Source organism: Arvicanthis niloticus, chromosome 14, assembly GCF_011762505.2.
Source record: "Arvicanthis niloticus isolate mArvNil1 chromosome 14, mArvNil1.pat.X, whole genome shotgun sequence".
Lineage (NCBI taxonomy): Eukaryota > Metazoa > Chordata > Mammalia > Rodentia > Muridae > Arvicanthis > Arvicanthis niloticus.
This window is the reverse complement of record NC_047671.1, coordinates 73,740,056-73,763,031: the sequence shown is the minus strand read 5'-3', so window position 1 is coordinate 73,763,031 and position 22,976 is coordinate 73,740,056. Positions and strand designations below refer to the sequence as shown.

The 22,976-nt window shown below is 41.2% G+C and overlaps 1 long non-coding RNA gene across 1 annotated transcript; it reads right to left on the bottom strand.

Annotated features, from left to right (window-relative positions):
* Positions 1-13,289: 13,289 nt before the first annotated feature.
* On the bottom strand, positions 13,290-22,976 carry LOC143434377 (uncharacterized). The gene is made up of 3 exons (XR_013103847.1): positions 22,840-22,976; positions 14,866-15,044; positions 13,290-13,759 (listed from the first exon to the last, which is right to left on the bottom strand). It is a non-coding gene; the product is annotated as an uncharacterized LOC143434377 (long non-coding RNA).

Sequence of the window (22,976 nt, the reverse complement as noted above, 5' to 3'; positions counted from 1 at the left end):
TATGGACTGATAACAGGCTTTGGCCTCATAAACTTTCCTCTCCCATCTGAAAATGGTGACTTCGTTTCCCAGAAATTCTCATAACAAAGTTCCTAAATCAATAGGACAGAAATAATAAAGTTTAGGAAAGAAATTAATAAAATAGAAACAGAGTTTATTTTTTGAGAAGATTGACAAATTCCTTAGCCAAATCAACCAAAAGAAAAGACCCAAATTAAAATTAGAGATGAAAAAGAAAACATTACAGTATACAGAAGTGAAATTCAGAAGATTGTTAGGGCACACTTTTGAAAGCCTGAATTCCAAAACAATGAAAATAATCTAATTGAAGGGGGTTGAAAGATGGCCAAGTCATTAAGAGCACTTGTTGCTCTTCCAGAAGACATAGGTTCAATTACCAGCACCCACGTGGCAGCTCACAGCTGTCCGTAACTCCAGTTCCAGACGATCCAGACATACATAAAGGCAAAATACCCATACTTTTATAATAAAATAAAAAAATTAAATATCTAATTGGATAAATCTCTAGACACATATAACCTACCAAAATTAAAGTAAGTGAATATATAAATAAATTTGTAACAAGCAATAAAATTAAAACAATAATCAAAACATCTTTAATCCCAGCACTTGGAAGGCAGAGGCAGGCAGATCTCTGAGTTTGAGGCCAGCCTGATCTACAAAGGGAGTGCCAGGACAGTCAAGGCTACTACAAAAAAAAAAAAGTAACCAATAAATTATGCTGCTGCTGCTGCTGCTGCTGATGATGATGATGATGATGATGATGATGATGCAGCTCAGGTCTGGATGGTTCACTGCTGAATTTTACCAGACCATTAAAGAACACCAATTCTCCTCAAACTATTCCATAAAATAGAAAATAAAGGAAAACCACCAAAGTATTTTGCAAAGCTACTCACCCTGACATCAAAATCATATAAGACACAGCAACAACAACAACAACAAAAAAAAATCACCCACATTTTTTCACTTTCAGTAAAATACTTGAAAATTGAATTCAACATCAAAAAGACTGTTACCATAACAAAGTGTGCTTGCACCAGAGATGCAAAGAGAGTTCACCACAAACCAATAGATGTAATAAAACAGCAAGCACAGAAACATGTAATACATACAGCAAGCACAGAAACAGTTGCATGATCATCTCAGCCCAAAGCAAGTTAACAAAAGGTCTCCGAAAAACATCTGGTAAATTTCCTGCCCCCAACCCCCACCCATGTCCCCAACCCTGCCTACTTGGAAAGGTGCCAAACAGCCCAGTTCTGAATACCTGACATTACTGACAGTTGTCCCAACTCCCTTCACCTGAAGTCAACAGCTGCCCAACCCACAACCCCCACCTTATCTTTGGTAGTCGGTGGGTTAAAAAGGAGGTTTAAGAACCATCATTAAAAATAGGCTTAAAAAATTAAAGTTATAGGAGAAATGGGCCTGTTTAAAAATGGTTCTTCAGACCCAGTCCTGTCTATGTTGTCTAGAAATTGACAATCCATTTCACAAGTCAACAGCAACAGCTCCATCTACTCACAAACGGCACGGATGTACCAGTAGTCCAATTTAATAGTGTTGAGATAACAACAAATGACACAACCTAATAAGGACAGCAGACAGGAGAGATGTGGACCAACAGGGGCAAGAACAGTTCTCGACTATGCCTCTCTCAACAAAGCAAAGATCAAGGAAGCCACAAGACCAAACTCATTGTTACCTACAATTATACTAGTGAGTAAATAATTTTTCATCAACTAGAAGAGGAAAACACATTATTTTCAAATAAGTGTTAACAATAAGATACTTGGTTTCTTAGAGTAACATTGTATTAATACCTTTAAGTTACTGAAAGAAACAGAGATGGTCAAAGTACTTTCTATGCAAGCATAAGGACCTGAGTCCAGATGGATAGCAGTCACATAAAAGTAGAGCACATGGATCAGTACGTGTCTATAGCTCCAGCACTGGGAAAGGACAACTCGCTGGCCAGTCGAGTAGAATGGCAAGCCTAGGTTCAATGAGAGAGCCTATCTCAAAACAGTAAGGGGAGCCTGACAAGAAAGGGCATCTTTCATCAACCTCTATGTGCACACAAGGGTCCGTGCACGTGTGCACACATGCACATACACACCATACACATGCAAAAAAGTCCCCAAAGAATCTAACAAATTGAAATAAAAATATTTTCAAAGAAAAGCTGACTTATTGGCAGCATACTCATACTATAATACTGTCATAATTTCTTAAAGAATACAAAAAAGTCATAATGAACCCTATTATTTTATACAATAAATATAGGCTCATAAAAGAAAAAAAAGGCAAAATTATTCCAAACAAAAATGTAGTTACAAAGGAGAAGAGCAAGAAAACAATAAATCTTGTCAGAAACTTTAGAGTGGATTTTATAAAAAGTTAGACTCATGCTCAAGGACTGGCAAGTGACAGCTAGCCACCAGGCTCTGCAAAAATATCCTAGCATGCATTTGATTGACAGATTCCCAGCATCAAAGAGTCAAATTTTTAATGCTAGAACTAACATAATACATAATAAATAAACTCTTTAGGAGAGCAGGAGTGATTGTCTTTTCTTTTGTTTACTCTGGTAAATTAGAAATTTGCAGCTACAAATGGCAGCCACAGAGTTATGTCAAACTTCAGTAGCTGTTTCGGTATGTTGGTTGCTTGGCATCAAGAGTACCTTGATTCATATGGGTAAGTTATTGTCAATGAAAGGGTTAGTTGTTTGCTTTTTGTTTTAATCTATCTTGTATCATAAAATCTGTTGAGGACCGCACTAGTCCCACGTTGGGGCGGCCAAAAAATGTCTCGGCCTGAGCAAAATGTTGAGGCCCGGGCCGACCCACATTTGGGCGGCCACTGTATCCCGGCCCAAGCTGCCGCTCCGGTCTTTAGGTCAGGGGGTTCAGCAAGAGCGAGGGTGACGGCAGACTCTACCTAATGTCTGAGATTTGTCTCTGATGATCCCTCTATACTCTCTGATCTCAGCCTATATTCTCTGATTTCTGGTTCTGTCTTCTATCGACTCAATTCTGATCTGTTCTGTCTCTGCCTTTTATATGTCTCACTTCTAAGCCACGCCTCTAAGTTACACCTTTAATCATGCCCTTAGGTCTTGTCTCTAACTCTGATCTCTATACTTCTAAGTATACTATTAAGTCACACACCTTTAATCTCACACACCTTTAATCTCAAGGTATCTAAACCAAGATTATCCGAGTGTTCTCAGCTGTTGTAGGCTATTGTAATTTAAATCTCATGTCAGGGTATATGGCTCAAAATGGCTGCAAAGCTGATAGCCGCTTTCTGCTAAAAGTCGGCCCCCAACAAAAATCATTTTCTATAAAAGTACATCAAAATCTTGAAGGAAAGAAAGAGTAATTTCCAATCCAAGTTAAATTATTTGCAATGTACAGCACCATGTAAGTAGCTCAGACTTCAAAGCATGCTCATTACTCTTGACTTACACGCATCTTGGTGAAAGCAAATGCAATTGGGTTTTCCTTGCTATTTTGCTAAATATACTAGGGATATGTGGTGTATTAATTGCAAGGTTCCATGAATAGACATAAGTAGACTAAATTTCATAAAATATTACTCAGAAGAGCTGAGCGAGGTGGTACACACCTTCAATCTCAGCACTCAGGGGCAGAGGCTGGCAGATCTCTGTGAGTTTGATGCCTGCCTGGTCTACATTAACAAGGTCCAGGCCAGACAAGATTGCATACCCTATTTCAAAAAGTGAACAGATGAAACCCCACAAATGTATGCAAAGATACAGTCTTTCTGGCTGACTCCACGTAATATTACCCTAGAATAGTTGGGAAAGCTTCCATGTGAGTCATCTCAAAACTTGAGTCAGTTGGTCAGCACATCTTAACTATATTATATCCAAACTATCAAATTTTACATATGTTTATGATATATTTTAAAGTAAAAGGAACTCCTAGAGAAGTGCTTGAATATATTAGGATATAACACACCTTGTTGGGTGAATAATGAGCCTGAGAACCAGAAGAATGTTTGTCTAGACTATCCCAAACTTCCCCATATTGTCAAGACCACCTGTTGTGCCTCTAGTCAATCCTGTGGTTAAAGAGATGGGACAGTGTGGCCTGTGTGTCCATCCAGCTCCCCAGCTTCCCACACTTACATACAGCACCTCTGTGGAAGAAGACTAGAAAGTCGGTGATCAGCATCTTCAGAGAAATCAAGACCAGAGCTGCAGTTCCGCCACCGAAGAGTAGGATATGACCAGTGACTCTGCAGTTGTCACAGCAAGACCATGATGAGGATTAAATCATATGGTGTGCATTCTCACCACAGTGCCTGGAACATAATAACCTCAGTAATTAGTCTGTCATTCTCATATTATTGTCACTACTGTGGAGATGTAAGATGAGAAGGCTGAATGGCCAGTGGACCTTGAAGACCAGATAAAATCTGGGGGAGGTTAGGTCAGTATTTCTTACATGGTAAAGGATCACAGGAGCAAAAGCCTACAGGCCCCAGGAGTGGTGTTGCAGGTGGTGATGGGGCTGTAGGATTGCAGTCCTAGGCAGGAGAAGCTAGCAGGGCGCTAGCACATCCTTAGGAGACATAGGCACAGGCAAGCGATGCCGTCCATTACACATCAAGACCCTGGGTCCTCCCTACTTTCTGACGGGAAGTAGGGAAAGGACATAGAACATTTATTTGCATTCCTAAGCCAGAGTAATTTTAAATGCTGTCACTTTTGAAGAGTAGATTTTACTTCATATTAATTGGTTACTTCTTATTCACTTACAACAAAGTCAGCAGAGAATAAGGACAGGTGTGGAAATCTTCTGTGTCTGTGAAGGGACACCATGACCAAGGCAACTCTTATAAAGGACAACATTTAATTGAGACTGGCTTACAAGTTCAAAGGTTCAGTCTATTATCATGATGGCAGGAATTATGTCAGTGTCCGGGCAGGCATAGTGCTGGAGAAGGAGCTGAGAGTTCTCCATCTTGTTCTGAAGGCACTCAGAACACTGACTTCCAGGAAACTATGAGGAAGGTCTCAAAGCCCACAGTGACACACTTCCTCCAACAAGGCCACACCTCAATAGTGCCACTCCCTGGGCCAAGTAGGCCAAATTAACACTTTTAGAACAATACCTACACAGAAACACAGGCACGTTTCATGTCTCTTGATATCTGATGCCCTGTGCCACTCAGCTCCCTAGACCTTGCAATTCTAGAACCATGAGCTAAAATAAACCTGTCTATAAACAAACCAACAAAAATAATTAGCAAGCCACCTACAGAGGGAATGTTCTAAAATGTGCACAGCCCTGTTTTATAATTTAGACCTTGAAAGGAAAGCCACCCTGACCTTTGGCAGATGCAGCAGTACTGATAGCTCTGCTCGTAGACAGGTGTACATTTCAGGTACAGGGTGTCCACTTGGCTATGCACTCGGCAGTACTACCTGTTCCCTCAAATGTACCTTTGTGTTGCATCCTTTTGTTCCAGATAGGGTGAGGGGGACACCGGGTTAAATGACACAGCTGCTGAATTATCTAAAGACACTCCCCATTGTGAGCCACTCCCCATCGAGTGACTCCCTCCATCTTTGTACAGACCATGGGGAAACCTACTTAATCAGAAAAACAGCGTGGTTGGTAGCTATGGGGACATGTCCCTCAAATGTTAAAATATGCCCACATAAATAATGTCCAGATATCACAAGGAAGAATAACATGGAAGTGCTAAAAATATGGCTATTTCTGAAATCAGCTGTATAAATGGAGACAGATATTGTGATTCTAGTTGTCCTTTGACAATGTATAATTTTCATTTATGAGAAACTAAAATTTTTTAAACTCACAACTTTCATCTCACAAGGAGATAAATTACTGACACAATGTTTTTGTCTTTTTCCTCTAATCATTTAATCATCCACTTCCTCAGACTCGACCGTGGCTCAGCAGACACTCGCTACAACTTCAGTGGCTCCAAAGTTACCCTTATGCCTCTGAGCCTCACCTGAAGCGTCCCCCTACAGACTGCTTTCTTTTAATTCAGTCTTCCTATAAGAGTCTCTTACTGAAACATGAGTTCTCACACATAGTTTTTACATGTGAATGTATGTTTGTGTGTGGGGTGTATGTGTATGTGGTATGTGTGTGTACACATGGTATGTGTGTATGTGTGTGTGGTATGTGTATAGTGTGTTGTGTGTGTAGTGTGTGTGTGTGTGTGTGTGTGTGTGTGTGTGTAGCTCAAAGGACAGTTTGAGAAGATTTGGTTCTCTCCTACAATGTGGATCCTAGGGGTTAAACTTGTGTAGGCCAGGCTTTGTAATAAGCCGCTCTACCCGATGAATCATCTCACTTTTCAACAGATGCCCTTACTTTAGTGATCCATTTCTCAGGTACTTGTTACCATGAAGAAGAGAATTTCAAGAAATTCTTGAGGTTTTCTTGAGGGTGCAATGTTGCAGAGGAGAGGAAAATGTTTGACAACTGAGTCACAAACTCCTCCCCATGCAGCTGAAGGTCTGAGCATGGCCCAGACAGACAGCAGAGCCCGAGGGTGCCGACAGTGTGTTCTTCAGGCTTCTGTGCTGTGGATGAACATAGCATTAATGGTAACCGGGTTACAGCTGCTCTGCACAACAGGGTTCTACCATGTGGCCTCAGGCAGCAGGATGCACTGGGCATCTGGCATTGGTGGGAAGACACCGAAGAAAAGCTTTCCAGAGAAGTGCCATGGCTGTGCCTGGCTCTGGTTTCCTCCAGGTAAAGTGTGCTCATCCACAGAGAGCTTTGAAGGGGTGTATCTGATGCCGCTAATGCTGCACAGAGCCTTAACAGGCCTGGTACTGTAAAGCAAAGCCTGAGCAGAACTTCCCCGGGAGGGGATTTACCTAGTGTCCCTCCATGGAAGGAGCTCCATGGAAGCCTGTGTCCTTCCAGACAATCCTTGTGGGCAATGTTTCTTTCCACTATGCTAACACTTCCACCGATAGCACAAAAGCAACACCAGGTAGGTTTTGTACTTAAATCAAAATCGTGGCCATTACACTCTCCACTACTGAACACTGCCATGATGGGAAAGGCCTTTTTTCTTAAGAATATACTTAATGAAATTATTATAGAATAAAGGAAGCTGAGGAGATGTAGCAACCCCATGCCACGTAGGATCCTGGATCTATTGTCTGGAAATTTACATTAGCAGGAAACTGTGAAATTTGAACAATTACAGTTTTGCTGTTTTGTTAATGGTGTTTTATACTGCTAACCGTCTGATTTTCTCCCAAATGATCAAAGTAAAATGTTAAATAATTATGTTTAGAGCTGGAAAGCTGGTTCAGCTCTTAAGAGCACTTGTTGCTCTTGAAGAGGACCTGGGTTCAGTTTCCAGAACCCATGTGACAGCTCACAACCATCTGGACTCCAGTTCCAGGATATCTAATAGTATCTTGTCATATTCTTCTGGCCTCCTTCTGAATGGGACACACATATGGTGCAAACACATACAGCAGGCACGTATGCACATACATTTTTCACAAATCTTTTTTAAAAGCTTTGTTATGCTTTCAGATTCTACATCATAACCTTTTAGAAACAGTACTTGTTGAATATTAGTTTATATTTAAGTAAAAATCTGCTCACTTTTATCAATAAGAATCTCATCTGCATTCTTGCAAATGTTATTTTTAAAGGATTTATGTATTTATTATGTATACAACATTCTGCCTGCATGTATACCTGCAGACCAGAATAGGACACCAGATCTTATTATAGATGGTTATGAGCCACCAAGTAGGTAGTGAGAATTCAACTCAGGACCTCTGGAAGAGCAACCAGTACTCTTAACCTCTGAGCCAGCTCTCCAACCTGCAAATGTTATTCTTGAAATTGCTGAAATAAAGTTAACCCTATTCCACAGCAACTTCAAACGTAGTAGGGATTGATTCTAGTCACCTGATGAGGTCTCGGTCTCTTTCTCTCTCTCTCTCTCTCTCTCTCTATCTCTCTCTCTCTCTCTCTCTCTCTTCTCTCTGCATGTGTATGCATGTGTGCATGTGTGTGTGCATGTGTGTGTTTTGTGTGTACATCTATAACATGAGCTCCTTAAGCCTTTGTAATTTGGAAAATAGATATAAGAACATCTTCCAGTGGCCAGAAAGAACAAGGCAATATTGGGGGTTGGAACCTTCAGCCTCATACCCCACTCAAAGTCGAGTTCTGATGAGAGGAGATGATGATTGCATTAATCATCAGTAACCAATGCTTTGATCAGTCATGCTTACCTGAAAATCCCTCACAGAAGCTATAAAACTGAGCTCTGAGGTACCTACAGATGCAACGACAGAAGCCCCTGTGTTCATAATCCTTCTGACCTCACTCATGTGACATGCCACTTGTAGTGGGAGATATTTAAATCTCCAACTCAAATATGACCAGTCAATGAAAACACGACTCAGTAATTATGAATATATTCTGTAAGCCTAAATTGGGCAGATACCCCTACATTACTCTGTTCCCCAGCTATGAGACCCTTATAACTTGAGGGTTTTCCAGACCCTGCGTCTGTCCTTCTACCTCCTGCTTCCCAGTCCTCCTCTCCTTCGTTGTCTTCCTCCTCCATTGTCTTCCTCCAGTTCTCCCTCTGCTCTCTTCCACCAACCTTTATTTCTCTACCTCCCCTTCCTCTGCCCAATCACTGGCTCCAGCCTTTATTTTACAAATTAAGATGGGCAGAAGGTTCACTAGAATTCACCTGTGTACTGATTCACACCTCCTCTGCAGCCCTTCACAGGAAAGGGGAATTATTATCAAAATATAAGGCCGGGGCTAGCCACAACAGCCACTACTAAGCCTCTTGTCTGTGTCCTTTAAAGTCCTTCATAATAAACTGGCAAAAATAAATAAAAAGTTTCCATGTGCTCTATAAAGTTTTAGAGAAAATTATCAAGTCTGAGAAATTTGGAAACGCCTGATTGTTTTAGTCTAGTAAGTGTTTGGGCATCCTGAACAGCCAAGTTACCACTGGCCGGAGTTGGGAGCAATGCTCTCTGAGTTCTGTTTGGATGTTCTTTACACCGAACATCCAAAGCACTCTGTCGCTTTCCAGTGTCAGACGTTATTGAACGACAGCCAACATCAGCTTTAATGGCAGCAATCTGTAATAAAACCCACTAACTTGGTAGCCTGGACAGTCAAATGTGAGTTTATTCCTATCTTCTTTACAAATATTAACTCTCATATCACACGGCACACAGTAAATATGTCTATAAAACCTATATGCATGCATGTAGGTTGCAGAATGAATATAAGTTAAAGAGGCTGCCACGGAGGTCAAGAGGTTTCAGAAGTGGACTGAGTCTGTATTGACGAGACATTGAACCAGACAGGTGCAGGCAGAGTCACTTGTAAGTGCGGTGTGACTCCAGAGGTCTGTTATAAGGTAAAAGACCAACTCGATCCAGAGTAAGAAATCATTCAGGAGCAGGAATCAGCCAGTCATGTCAGGTTCAGTGAACGTACAGCTGAGCAGGCTGCTTTGAGCAGGAATGGAGCCGTGGGAGTACTCAGTCTTGGTGTACATGGGGTGTCTGATGACAGGTTTTGAGTGGGGCCATGCCATTGCTATCAGCGGCCCATTGCTTTATGGGGTCCAGCTGAGGGAATCAGTCAGTATGTCCAGTTAACTCTTGGGCCTGGGTTCTATGATAAAATTTTAATATGCCCATGTGCCTCCACAATTTAAATTTACCCCAATAACTTACAGGGTGGTGCCCTTTCTACTTCCAGGAATAAATTGATCATTCTGTGTTAGATGGGTGATTGACAGATAATGCAGTTTGTCAGTTCAGCCAAGGGCTGAAGTCATTCCTCTCCCTCAAAATGGAGCTTTACAAGAGTTGCTTGTAAAGTGGAGTCTCCTAGGGCAAGGCACAGATAGAAAACCAATGCTCAATACAACACGGAGTGGGGAATAGAGCAAGCTCTTAAACTGTGCAAACCAGTGCACCTCCACTGTCTCACAACTGAAGTATGTTATGAGCACCAGTTGGTATCTGTAGAGAATTGGAGGCTTGATAATCTTAATGTTTGTAAGTGGAGAAATGGTTTTCCTTTACCCTTTTTTGGGGGGCTAAGATTCTGAGGCTTGGTCGGTTCATATCCATTACACTGAATAAAGGCATCAGATAAATTTTGCAACCTTGGAAATCTTAATGTTTCAGCTCCTTGTCCTTACCTTATCAAAGTTCTTACCATATCAGCAGAGGTCAGCACTTGCCAACTTAGGAAGCTAACTTTTCTAAGCCTGACAGAAGATTTAAAAGTAATTATGAAAGTGCTCTTCATCTCGGGGTCTTTGATTCCACTCCAAGCTTTGATGTCACCTAAAAAACATTTGTTACAGTGACCTTGCCCTGCTGAATATAGCTCTACCATTTTCTCAAAAGAACCAAAAATGTCTATTTTTCTCCTTCAGGAAAACACACACACACATGCACACATACACACAGAACTTTTCTCATGATCTATTTTATTTTTAGCTGTTTTGGGGTCAGAAACATCTGACAAACAGTGATAGGCATGCTATTTAAAAACAATGTTTAATAGTAAATAGTTTTTTCCATCTGGGAAAGACTAATCGCTTTTTCAGCAACTAGGCACAAGTCAGGATAATTTATTTCCAGCAATTAAAAAAAAAAAGTATATTCAGATCTTCATCACTGTAGCCTTTCAGTTAGAGGCATTTCCTGGCCCTGGGGGGCTAAACCCTTGACTGCTTCCTTCATCCCCTGGGACCACAATCTCCCAATAAGAAAGACACTAGGCTCACCAGACACTGCCCCCTGCAGTATCTGACATCCTGTTGCAGAAGGGTATTATAGTGTGTGGTATGGAGACCAGACTACATCCATCAGCAAAACATCATTCAGTGTCATATCTCAACAACCAAGCTTGGCCTTCCTGGGTCCTGTTCCCACAACTCACAACCTCTTGTTTAAGAAGAAAGAGGAGAAGCCAGGCAATGTAGCTATCTGATGAAAAAGAGTAGATCTGACAAGAACTAGGTTAATACTTTCCTAAAATGAGAGAGGCATGTGTGAAACAGCAAAAACATAGGCTGAGATATTGATTCTTCAACGATGTACATGATCTTTCCATGTATTAAATAATTGCTTTTGAACAATAGAAGGTTTCCCTGTCTCTTGGATCATCCACAATAAGCACAACACAAAGTTTAACCTGTATTATGAATACTTTCATCACTGTGTTGTTATATTTAGATAATTAACCGACTATCCTAAACCCTGATTTATATCATTTGCTTATTTACATGTGAAATACCCATACCTTAGCCAATTCCAGCCCATCAGTGGGGATCTACTGTCTTAGTTAGGATTTTATTGCTATGGAAGAGACATCAAGACCAGGGCAGCTTTTACAAAGGCAAACATTTAATTGGGGCTGGCTTACAATTTCAGAGGTTCATTCCACTATCATCATGGTAGGAAGCATGGCAGCATCCAGGCAGTCTTTATCCAAAGGCAGCCAAGAAACTGTCATCTGCAGGCAGTCAGGAGGAGGCTGTCTTCCACACTGGGTGGAGTTTAAGCATGGGAGACCTCAAAGCCCATCTACACAATGACCTTCTCCCAACAAGGCCGCACATCCTAACAGTGCCACTGCCTGTGACCAAGCATTCAAACATATGAATTTATGGGGCCAAACCTATTCAAACCACCAACTGGTCACTCCCACTGTAGCAGATTCCCGCCCATCGGTGTGGACCCATGGAGGTAGGGTTAGAAAGGAAAATGTAGTTTCGTATCAGTTGCAGTTTGTGTTCTATTGCTATGATAAAGTACCATAACTAAAAGCTTGGGGAGAAAAGAGTTTATTTCAACTTACAGCCCATCATGAAGGAAATCGGGGCAGGAATTCAAAGCATGCAACCAGAGGCTGTGAAGGAAGGAAGTCCATCTACTGACCTGCTCTGTTTCCTTTCTTATACATCCAAGGACCACCTACCCAACGATGACACTGCCTACAATGGGTTGGGCCCTTCCACATCAATCATTTGTCAGGAAAATGTTCCACAGGGTTTTCTACAAGCCAGTCTGATAGGGGCATTTTCTCAATTGAGGCTCTCTCTTCCTAGAATACCCTAATTTGTATCAAGTTGACAAAAAACCAAAACAAAACAAAAACCTAACGTGCATGTCTTAATCAGTGTTTTATTGCTGTGAAGACACGCCATAACTTTGGCAACTGTGATGGTTTGAATGTGCTTGGCCCATTCTGTGGCACTATCAGGAAATGTGGCCTTGTTGGAAGAAGTGTGCCATTGCGGGCATGGGCTTTAAAATCTTCACACTAGCTCCCTGGAAGCCAGTCTTCTCCTGGTTGTCTCCGGAACAAGAGGTAGAACTCTCAGCTCCTCTAGCACCAGACCTGCCTAGATGCTGTCATGCTCCTGCCTTGATTGATAATGGACTGAACCTCTGAATCTGTAAGCCAGCCCCAATTAAATATTATCCCTTACAAGAGTTGCCATGGTCATGGTGTCTCTATACAACAATGAAACCATAAGACAGCAAGTCTTTTAAAGAAAAGCATTTAACTGGGCCTGCTTATCGTTTCAGAGGTTTTAGTTCATTGTCCTCATGGCAGGAAGCATGGCAGCACACAGGCAGCCATGTGTGAAGGAGCTAAGAGTTCTGTGTCTGGATCCACGGGCAGCAGGAAGAGGAAGACACTGGGTTTTCAATCCTCAAAGCCCATCCAGTGACACCCTTCTTACAACAAAGCCACACCCACTCCATCAAGGCCCTGTCTCCTCATCCCTGTCAGGTAGCTCCACTGCTAACGACCAAGCACTCAAATCTATGAGCCTAGGGAGGCCGTTCCTATTCACACCACCGCACTGCAGAACACCTTTGTATGGAGTTCCTTCCTAGAGATGTGAACAACCTATTGTGGCACAGTTAGAGACATGAGTGATGAGTGATATGATTACAATGGCCTTTCATGCTCTGGTTTCTCTTTAGAGTATATAAATCTTTGGCTTTTCACAAAATGATGTTTCCAGTATTGTTTTTAATATTTTTGTCACTTCAAGTGTATACAATTTCATTTTTAAAATAACATATCTAACAACTTGCTTACAAAATCCCTAAGAATTTAATAATTGGTTTTCAGAGGCCAGTGTACATCCAGTCTGGCTAGCCATGAAGACCTATTTTTCATGGGAATTAGAGGGTCTTGGAGAAGCTCCCCATGACAATCCTACAAAGCAGGGAAATTGGGAGCTTTCTGTCACGTGGGCCTCACAACAGTGCTCTGGGCTTTTCAGGCGTTATGGTCTCAGTACTTCCGTGGATTTAGTTGTCATGGACACAGCCCTCTGAGCAGCACCTCCCATAGGTTCCGCTTCCCTCCCTGTGTTATTTCTGTCAGTCTCTGTGGCCTTGCCATTTGTGAGTCCCTACTCTCTGCTTTCCGTTCCCATTGCTCTCGGCTCTTCTCCATTTAGTCACGCTCCGGTTTCCCATCAACCAGCGCAGCTTTCCTGTTGGCACTTTCCACAGCGTTCTCCGATCTTCCCTCTCTGGGCACAAAGGTTTCCAGGAAACCATGTCTACCAGAGGATTAAGGAGAAACCTACAGCAAACTCAGTCTCAGGGCATTTTCTTCTGTTTTCCACACTCTGCCAAACATGTTTTTGAATTCAGCTATCAGGAGAGAGGGGAAAATACTATGGGATATTATTTATTTCTTGTTTGTTTATTTGTTTAGTTGTTTAGGTACTGCTGGGGATTGAACACATGGCCTCGTACATGCGAGGCAGATGATCTTCCAGGATGCATTTTGAGATGGGACCTTATAATAGCTTTGAAGTGGCTAATAAATGGGCTTTCATCAATAAGAAAAACATAATATAGAGGAATTGGTAGAAATTTTAGCAAGCCCTATAATAAAATGAAGCATTAAAAACAGAACAAATCTCTAAAAGACCGATTATGAAATTATCTCATTTTAAAGCCTGGATGACATATGGTTATCAAATATTAAGTAATTCGGGAATCCTTTTAAAGCAAAATATTATACAGAGCCTTTCTAAAGAAAAATTATTCCCATGAACAAGAGGTATAGAATTATTGTTTTTATTATGTTCTTAATAACTATAAATATAAAGTAGACATAAATATAGCCATCATGTAATAATAAAAACAAATGTTAAAAAGTCAATAACATTTTAATGAGAAATGTTAATTCTACCCGATTAATGTTGTTTTCAAAAGGTTACAAGACAAGCCCTCTTTCTCAAAATATTGTATTGTGTGTTCACACTCTGCTTGATGGCAAGCAGCTGAAAACTTGAACGTAAGGGTTTGAGTCAAGGTTTAAGTTAATGTCAAGGACTGGTATAAAAGGACAGTCACTTTAAGACTGTCTCCACAGAGGGATGGAAGTTCCCAGAGTGACTCCAACTGTGTCTTTGAGTCAAGCCAAGCACAGCAACCTATTCTCCAACAATGGTTATAGCTGGAACCTCTAATGCGTCAAGCCCTCCTCGGCTTTACAGACAGAGACCACTATGCCATCCAAAGCCACAGGCAGGGAGCTGCCCAGGCCCTTCCTGCTGCAGTTGTTTCCAAAGCAGTGTCAGGGAGTGAGGAGGTGGCTGGAAATGTGGATGCAGCCATGGGAATAATGCATAGGCATGAAATTACTTTTACATTTTTACATTCTTTAGATTTTTTTTTACTGATTATTAAAGTAATAGAGCTCGTTGGAAAAAATGTAAGAAAGCAAATGAAGAAAAGGAGAGACTGACCAATAACTTTTTACTTTCAGTGAACGGCTTTCCAGTCTGAGAGCTGAGAGAATCTGTCAGTCAATCAGTGTCTTCCGGTGTCCTTGTGTCTGCCCTCCATGTTCTTCATCTACAACCCCAAGACCAAGTGTGCACCTCCTAGGCCAGATTTTGTCCTGGGTACAGCTGACAGCATACACCTAATGGGACATATCAGGGAGGAAGGTCAAGTCCAACACAAACCTCCTGTTTTACAGACTAAATGTTAACATTTAGTAGGCTAAATGTAATTATATCTAGTACTTTTAATAATTCTGTGGTGATGGCTAATCTTGGTTGTCAATTTGAAAATATTAAGAATCAACTAAAACCCAAACAGCTGGGCAAGCCTATGAGAGATTCTCTTGATTGGATCATTTGAAGTGGGAAGATCCCCCCTAAATCTGGGTCACACCTTATGGTGGTGGCTCACATCAAATGACTCAGAATAAGAAAGCTTGCTTTTTGCCTGTTTGCCCTCACTTTTATTGGCAAGTTTATCTACGCTGCTGCTGAGGGCTCCCTTCAGTGGTATTAAAACCTAGTTCCTCAATATTCCACCATAGGCTGAAGAGCTGATTCCTGGGAACTCCAGCACTTAAGACTCCTGAGGCATGCAGTCTCTGTACTGAACAGCTATCAGCTTCTCGACCTTTCCACTGGGAAACAGCCATCATTCGACTACTTGGACCACATCTTGTAAACCACATATATAACCTCAATATCCCTCTCTTTCTCCCTTTCTCTCTCTTTCTCTCTCTCTTTCTTTATCTCTCCACGTGTGTGTATGTATGTGTGTGATGTGTGTATGGTATGCATATGTGTGTATATATGTGTGTGTGTGTGGTATGTGTGTGTGTGGTGTGTGTATGTATGTATGTGTGGTGTGTGTGGTGTCTGTGTGTGGTGTGTGTATGTATGTGTGTATGTGTGTGTGATGTGTGTGTGGTATGTGTATGTATGTATGTGTGTGTATGTATGTGTGGTGTGTGTGCATGTGTGTGTGCATGTGTGTGTGCATGTGTGTGTTGTGTGGTGTATGAGTGGTGTGTGTATGTGTGGTGTGTGTGTGTGGCATGTGTGGTGTGTGTATATGTGTGTCTGGTGTGTGTGGTGTGTGTGAGTGTGTGTATGTGTGTGTTTGTGTTTCAGGCTGTGAACTGTAAGGTGACACTGCAAACAGTCAGGGTTCTCTAAAGGAACAGGATATAGTCTATCAGTTCTGTCCTATCTTTGTCAGGGTTTCTATTGCTGCAACAACACCATGACCGAAAGAAGTTGGGGAGGAAAGGGTTTATTCAGCTTCCACTTCCACGTTGCAGTTCAACATCAAAGGATGTCAGGACAGGAACTAAAGCAGGTAGGAACCTGGAGTCAAGAATTGATGCAGAGACCCTGGAGGGATTGCTGCTTACTGGCTTGCTCCTCATGGCTTGCTCAACCTGCATTCTTATAGAACCAGCCCAGAGGTGGCAACAACTATCATGGGCCCTTCCCCATCGATCAATAATTGAGAAAATGCCTTACAGCTGGATCTCATGGAGACATTTCCTCAACTGAGACTCCTTCCTCTCTAGCTGTGACAAGCTGACACAAACCAGGCAGTACAAATTCCTGTAGAGAACCCTGACTAATCCAGCTGTATGTTAAGGCTGATAGGCCCACAGCTGTGCTTGCCGTCCCTGGAGATGCTGGATAAACTGTGGTGGTGGTCTGCTCTTGCTGCCTCTTCATGAGAGGCGCAGCATGGCTGCCTCTGTCTGGTGTTAGTGCACACAGAGGTTGGGGTCTTGGAGCATTTTAGACGTTGCAACATTTGGACTGAGGTGCTAACCTGTGATTAGCATTTTGTAGTTTTCTGAGAGAACCAGCTCGTGTAAAGAGGGTTATGACACCCAGAATTCTGGGTATATAGGTCAGAAAACAATAGCCCTGTGTCAGAATGAGCCTTCTCTCATCAGGATTCCCTTGTTGATTCTTAAAGGTCTCTAACTTAAAACGTGGCTCTTTGAAGGTTTCAGAGTATTGCTGTCCAGCGTTCTGGTCCTATTTCACTCTGTCACCTCTGAGAAAGCTTGTCTGGGACCTAAATGTTATAACACAGACATTTATTTTCTACCTTCGCTTTTGAAAATAGCCTTTTATTGAAACCTTCCCGACCATTATACTTAAACTCAACAGTGAGTCTACCAGGCCAAGCTATGTGATTTCCCATGAGATTGATTTTTCTCTTCCCACACAAGCTTTGGGCCTTCTCAACGTCCGTCTGTATAAACCACTTAGATGTGGTTCTGGGTTCACTGCCCCACAAGTTAAGTCTCTGGAACTGTCTTTAAGAAGGGTCATCCTATGTTTATTAAGAAGAAGTAGGCAGTATTTGCCAGACCCCCATGCAATAAAACAACCCCTTGGTTTTGCTTTTTTAATTCTTTGATGTCTCCAAAGCTTCTGGAACATTTTTTTATGAGACATTTTCAGGGCTATTCTTCCTTAGAAATGGGAAGTTATCAAAAAGTCACAAATATTTGTTTTACCCACTCATAGTGGGATAGGAGATTCAGAAGGATTTCAAATAGAGTAAACCTTCCTAACACCAGGTGTACACTGCACAAAAACTCAAGAACTTTAACTGGGTATGAACTTTGCTCAACACTCATTTGGCAAAGTTTGGAGGAATCTTTTTACTTACTGATATTCTTGCTTTATTTATTTTTCATGAGAAGAGTGACAATAACAGTAAACATCTAAGAACATTCCACTCCTCCAAGGTCTCGATTCACTTCCGGTCTCCAGCTTCTTGCTTTGGTTTTGTGCCTTAACTTCCCTCAGTGATGGTTGGTCACATAGACGAGGAAGCCAAATAAACCCTTTACTCCTCAATCTGCATTTGGTCATGGTGTTTATCCCAGCACGTGAGACCTAACTGGGACATGTGTCTACTCGTCTCTGGATGGACCCCTGAGCTATAGCAAACAGTGCTGCAATGAGCGTGTAGTGTGCATACTTACTTGATTCTGTTTTCTTCAATGATTTCAAAGTTAAAATATAATTACATAATTCCCCTTTCCCTCTCCTCCTGCCGGTCCTGCCCATGCTGGTCCACTCCATACTCCCCCTCAAATGTATGGGCTCTTTTTCCTTAATTGAGATATGTATGCATAAATATATAAATAGAACTTGCTCAGTTTGTTGATATTATCTGTATTATGATTATACGGCTGACTACTGGGTTTTGTATAATCAACAAAGACTGGAATAATCATCACTGGAAAGGACTGTTTCGCCCACTCAGCATCCCTTAGCTACCTGAAGCTTTCTGTTTAAGGGTGTGTCCTGTGTGGTTTCCTCCTTCCATGTCTGTTGTATGTCTGTTGATGCTGACCTTGTTCAGGTCTTGTTAAGGCATTGTGATTTTTTTTCAAAGGTCATTGTTCCTTTGCAGTTGTCTTCAGTTGCTCACATGGTTCTTAAAGAGAGCTCTCAAAGTTCTTGTTCACTTAAAACTACTGAGTCTTCATATGTTTACATGGTTTTAATACTCTCAAAGGCAAAGGGGAGAGGAGATGGGGTGAAGAAGTCTTGGAGGGGGGACCAGGAAGAGGGGCAACATTTGGAATGTAAATAAATAAAACAATTAACAAAGCCAAGCAGTGGTGGCGCACGCCTTTAATCCCAGCACTTGGGAGGCAGAGGCAGGTGGATTTCTGAGTTCAAGGCCAGCCTGGTCTACATAGTAAACTCCAGGACAGCCAGGGCTACACAGAGAAACCCTGTCTCGAAAAACCAAAAAAAAAAAAAAAAAAAAAAAAAAAAAAAAAAGAATATAAACAGAACAGATGTTCTTATTATTATCAGCCCTATAACTCTAGTTTTAAAAATCTAAATGTCTCTTTCAAAGCAAACACTGTTTATATGATGGTCTGCTTTTAGGTTGGCAATGTTTGTAGGTTTAAAGCATTTCAGACAAACAGAAAACATCTGAAGTGGTCTTTTTATGAATACAAAAATACCTTTTACTATATGTTTCATTATCTATGCTATAAATTAGGAAATGTTTATTTTAGTCAATCTATCTTATTTACTGAGATCTATTCCTCCTGGGGTGTACCCTCTATGGCCCCCCTATATTTAAACTACATTTTCAGAGACCTCTAAGCCTATAATAAAAAGAGACCTTAAACTTGTAACCTATTCTCCTGGCCAGTCAGAGTTTGCCAGTTGTCTTTGTTTACCCTGCACCAACTATACTGTTTGAGTTTGCTCAGGGGCAGATAGCCCAAGAAGATTCCGGAAGTGACGGCCTCATCTAGCTATGTGCTTACATGTGCTTAGTGATCTCCAGGGTAAAAGGACGGCTTCCGAATAGTGGCCAGATAAAGTTAATTTTAGGATTTTCTATTGAGAGTTGGTCTGTTCTGTGTAGTACAACCCTCCAGCTCCCCACCTGCTCCTGCCTCAGCTGAGGCTGTTTCCAGAGACTTGCTTCCAGAACAGCTTCAGGAGGGCTCCACCCAGACATCCAGACTATTCTCTTCAGGACTTCAGTTAAGCCCTGAACTTTCTCAACACATAAAGACTGGACAGCAAATAACGCCAGCTAGCTTTATTAAGACTAACCATTTTTCTAATTTTCTTGGGCCCTAAAAAGGAATTCTTTGCCCCAAATCAGCAGGAAGCGATTCTAAGAAGACTGTCATCCCAGTCCCTTAATTTGGGATGGATGGCTTTGGTCATTTTATGAGCTATAGACTGTCATTTTCAGGAATGATACAAATAATTATGGTCTTTGATAGGGAAGAAACAAAATAGGGAGCTTAGACTCAGGAATTTCTATCTTTCTTTCTTTCCTAGAGAAGGCAAAGGGGTTAAAATAGAAATTTATAAGAAATTAGACAAATAGGGATAGATTATTGAATCTACTCTTAAAAGCATTTTCTAGCTATAATCTTACCTTGGTACAGAATTTTGTACATTAATTTAAAAACACGGTTATAGTTTGATATATTGGTACAGAATTTTGTATATTGATACAGGCTTAAGGTTTTCATTGGTATAAATCTTTGTATATTGAGACAAGATTTAAGATTACTTTTGTTACAACATATTACATGTATGCTTCAACTCTTAGATAAGAACTGTGCCTATGCAACTCATTTAAAAGTGCGAGATTTAATCCAAGTCCTGTCAATGGCTACCATTAGAGACTGTTTAGGATAATTAAGTAATACAAGTTACTAGCCAGTCAGTCAAACTCGTGGTCATGTTAAATTCTAATCGGGATTATCACAGAAATATACGACCTGGGTTGGGCAGATAATATGTAGCTGGAGAACAGGCAATATTTGCTTGTTCAGATAGAACATGAATAGATAAATGGTCTTCAAAACCTCAGAGACTTGCAGAATATTGCATTTAATGATGTTTTCTATTAATTGAAGCTATTTTGAATTGAGACACATCAGCTTCTGGCAGCACCCCATAAGGCTTAGAAGAAGATGATGAGCATCAAAAGGCTTCCATATGGAGGTGCTTCAACTGTGACAAGCTAGCCACTGGGCAAGAAAATGCTCTAACTTTATCTGCAGACAGAATGCTGTCCAGAAAGGAAAAACAGATACAGTGAAGTCAACTACCACGCTCTGCCAAGACAGAGTAAACAAGTCCTTCATAATTCCTGTTTCACAAAAGGTCTGTCAGATATTCTGGGCCAGAAGGCTGAAGATAGATGCTCCAATGTTGTAGAGAATATTGGGGACTGTCCAGGCAGTCAGCTGTCTCTGTCATTTTTATAATTTTGGAAGCTGCATCCTTGTGCTTTCTACATACTCAGGTAATATTTATTTTCTTCTCAGGCCTCTGATGAGGTTGAAGAATAAACAGTTATAGTCTTCCTATAAGCTTAAGTTGTTTAGAATTTAAAAGGATGTTTTAGGTCTAAAAAGGTAATTTTAGGAGTGTAATACATGTTTGGATAGAAATTGATTTAGATACAGAACTCTGAACTCACCAAGATAAGATCAATAATAAAATACTTTCTACTGAATTGCCAAATACAAATATACTGGATTTTTTAAATGTAACTTTTACTTAATAATTTTCATAATTGTTCCTAGTGTGAGTTGTTTATAATCATATGTAAAAGAACATTTTTATTTAGACCAAAAAAGGGGGAATTATTGAGGTGTGGTCTGTTGCTATTTATCGTAATGCTAAATTCTGTACCTGAAAGTCTGGACCTACTAGTGAATTCTCTTGTCTACAACCTTTGGTTGTGCAAATCGTGTTCCTTGACTTAAAACAATTGGTTAAATAAAATTGGTTACAGCCAATTACTGTAGAGATTAGTGGTAGGTGGGTTTGGAGTGACCTAGAAGGAGGAGAGAGACGGGAAGAGGAAGAAGGTAAACAAAAAGAAGGAGATATGCCAGGGGTTGGGAGTCAAGGGCTGGCCAACCGGAGTTAAGAGCAGTGCAGATAAAACATAGTAAGTAATAACACTGAGTTATCAATAGGTAATAGATTTTAATACCATAGAGGGTAGATGTCTGCCCAGCTCTAGTGCTGATTAAGGCTTACTGTAAATAATAAAAGTTGTGTGTTTTTTTTTATCTAAGACTGAATGATCAGAGGCGGCATAAAAACCCCCAATTGGGATTAAAAATTTCAATAACATTTTCCTAAAAAGACTCAGACATAATTTTTCTCAGGAAAAGACATAAAATAAATCATAATGAAGAAAGCCCCCAATGCAGCATGCAGAGACCAAAACCCAAAACTTAGAGACGGACAGACAGCCTTTGTAGCAATCTGTGCAGCTTGGCTGGAGTTGGTCAAGCAGCTTTGCTGAGGTCATGACTTCAGTGTTTCCCGTGGGTATGGCTGTGCCACTGGACCTTTCTCTCCACTGTGGGCCACGTCCGCTCCTTTCCTTCTGACTCTCGCATGTATGCTTTCTTCTCCCAGCATATCTCATCTCTCTCTCTCTCTCTCTCTCTCTCTCTCTCAGAAGTCCCACCTCCTACTTCTTTCCCAGCTTCCAGCTTTATTGCAACCAGTCAGGAGTGAGACAGCTCTTAAATGATTCTAGATTGACTCCAGGCATGGAGGGCTGCTTGACCTTCAAGTATCTTGATCAGAAGTATAAAGACAAATATTTACAAACATAAGTCTGATGATGGGCTATAGAAATGACAGTGCTACTATCCTGCCAGCATATAGCTCTCTGCAGGCACAGCATTAACAATTGAAAATACAGAGACACACCTCACACAGCGTAAGGTCACTCCAACACTTTCCTTTGTTGTATAAGTTTTCCTTTAACCCCTTAGGTATTTTCGTTATAAGTTGGATGTGTGGCTAAGTGGGTCTCACCCCAAGGGCATTCATCCCATTACTTGCCAGGCCTCTTATCTCTCAGCGAAGGCCTTGGCTCCAACATTAAATTCCCTAGTGCTCTTCTCCTCAAACTGTACATTTTATATTTCTTTTTTCTTACTTGTTTCCTTTCATTGTAGATCTTCATAAGAATAATTATTAATAACCTGTGTTACAGAGTAAATATCAGGTTATCTTAAAATCTCCTCTCCCAAAGAAAGTAGTCCAAAATTTTTCAGTTTAGCCTCAGACAATTCTTAGGATGAAGGCAAAAAGCAGCCACATTCTTTGCAAAAATATCACAAAAATGGTATCTAGCATAGTGGCTGCTATTTTCCCCTTCTGAAACCTCCTGAGCTGGGCCACCATAGTCCAAATTGTCCTTAACACTACTATGCCTTCCGAGCTGCAATTAGGACGGCCCATTAAACCCTGCTCACAGCATTCAACTGCTTTCCTACCAAAGTCCCAAAGTCTTCCATGGTACCCAACCAGTTACCCAGGACAAGTGACTGAGGTGCCTATTTAACATATCAAAGCAGACCTGGTCTCCAAGTCCTCCCAGGATCCCTGAGGCCCTACCTGTTACAGGGTATGGCTGGCATAGCCCACCCTCTGCCCTGGACTCTCCAGCTCCAAGAGGCTCTTCCTTCTATGATCCAGACATTTAGGCTACCTACCCTCTTTGTGTACCTTTGGCCTCCTGGCTGCTGTACTTG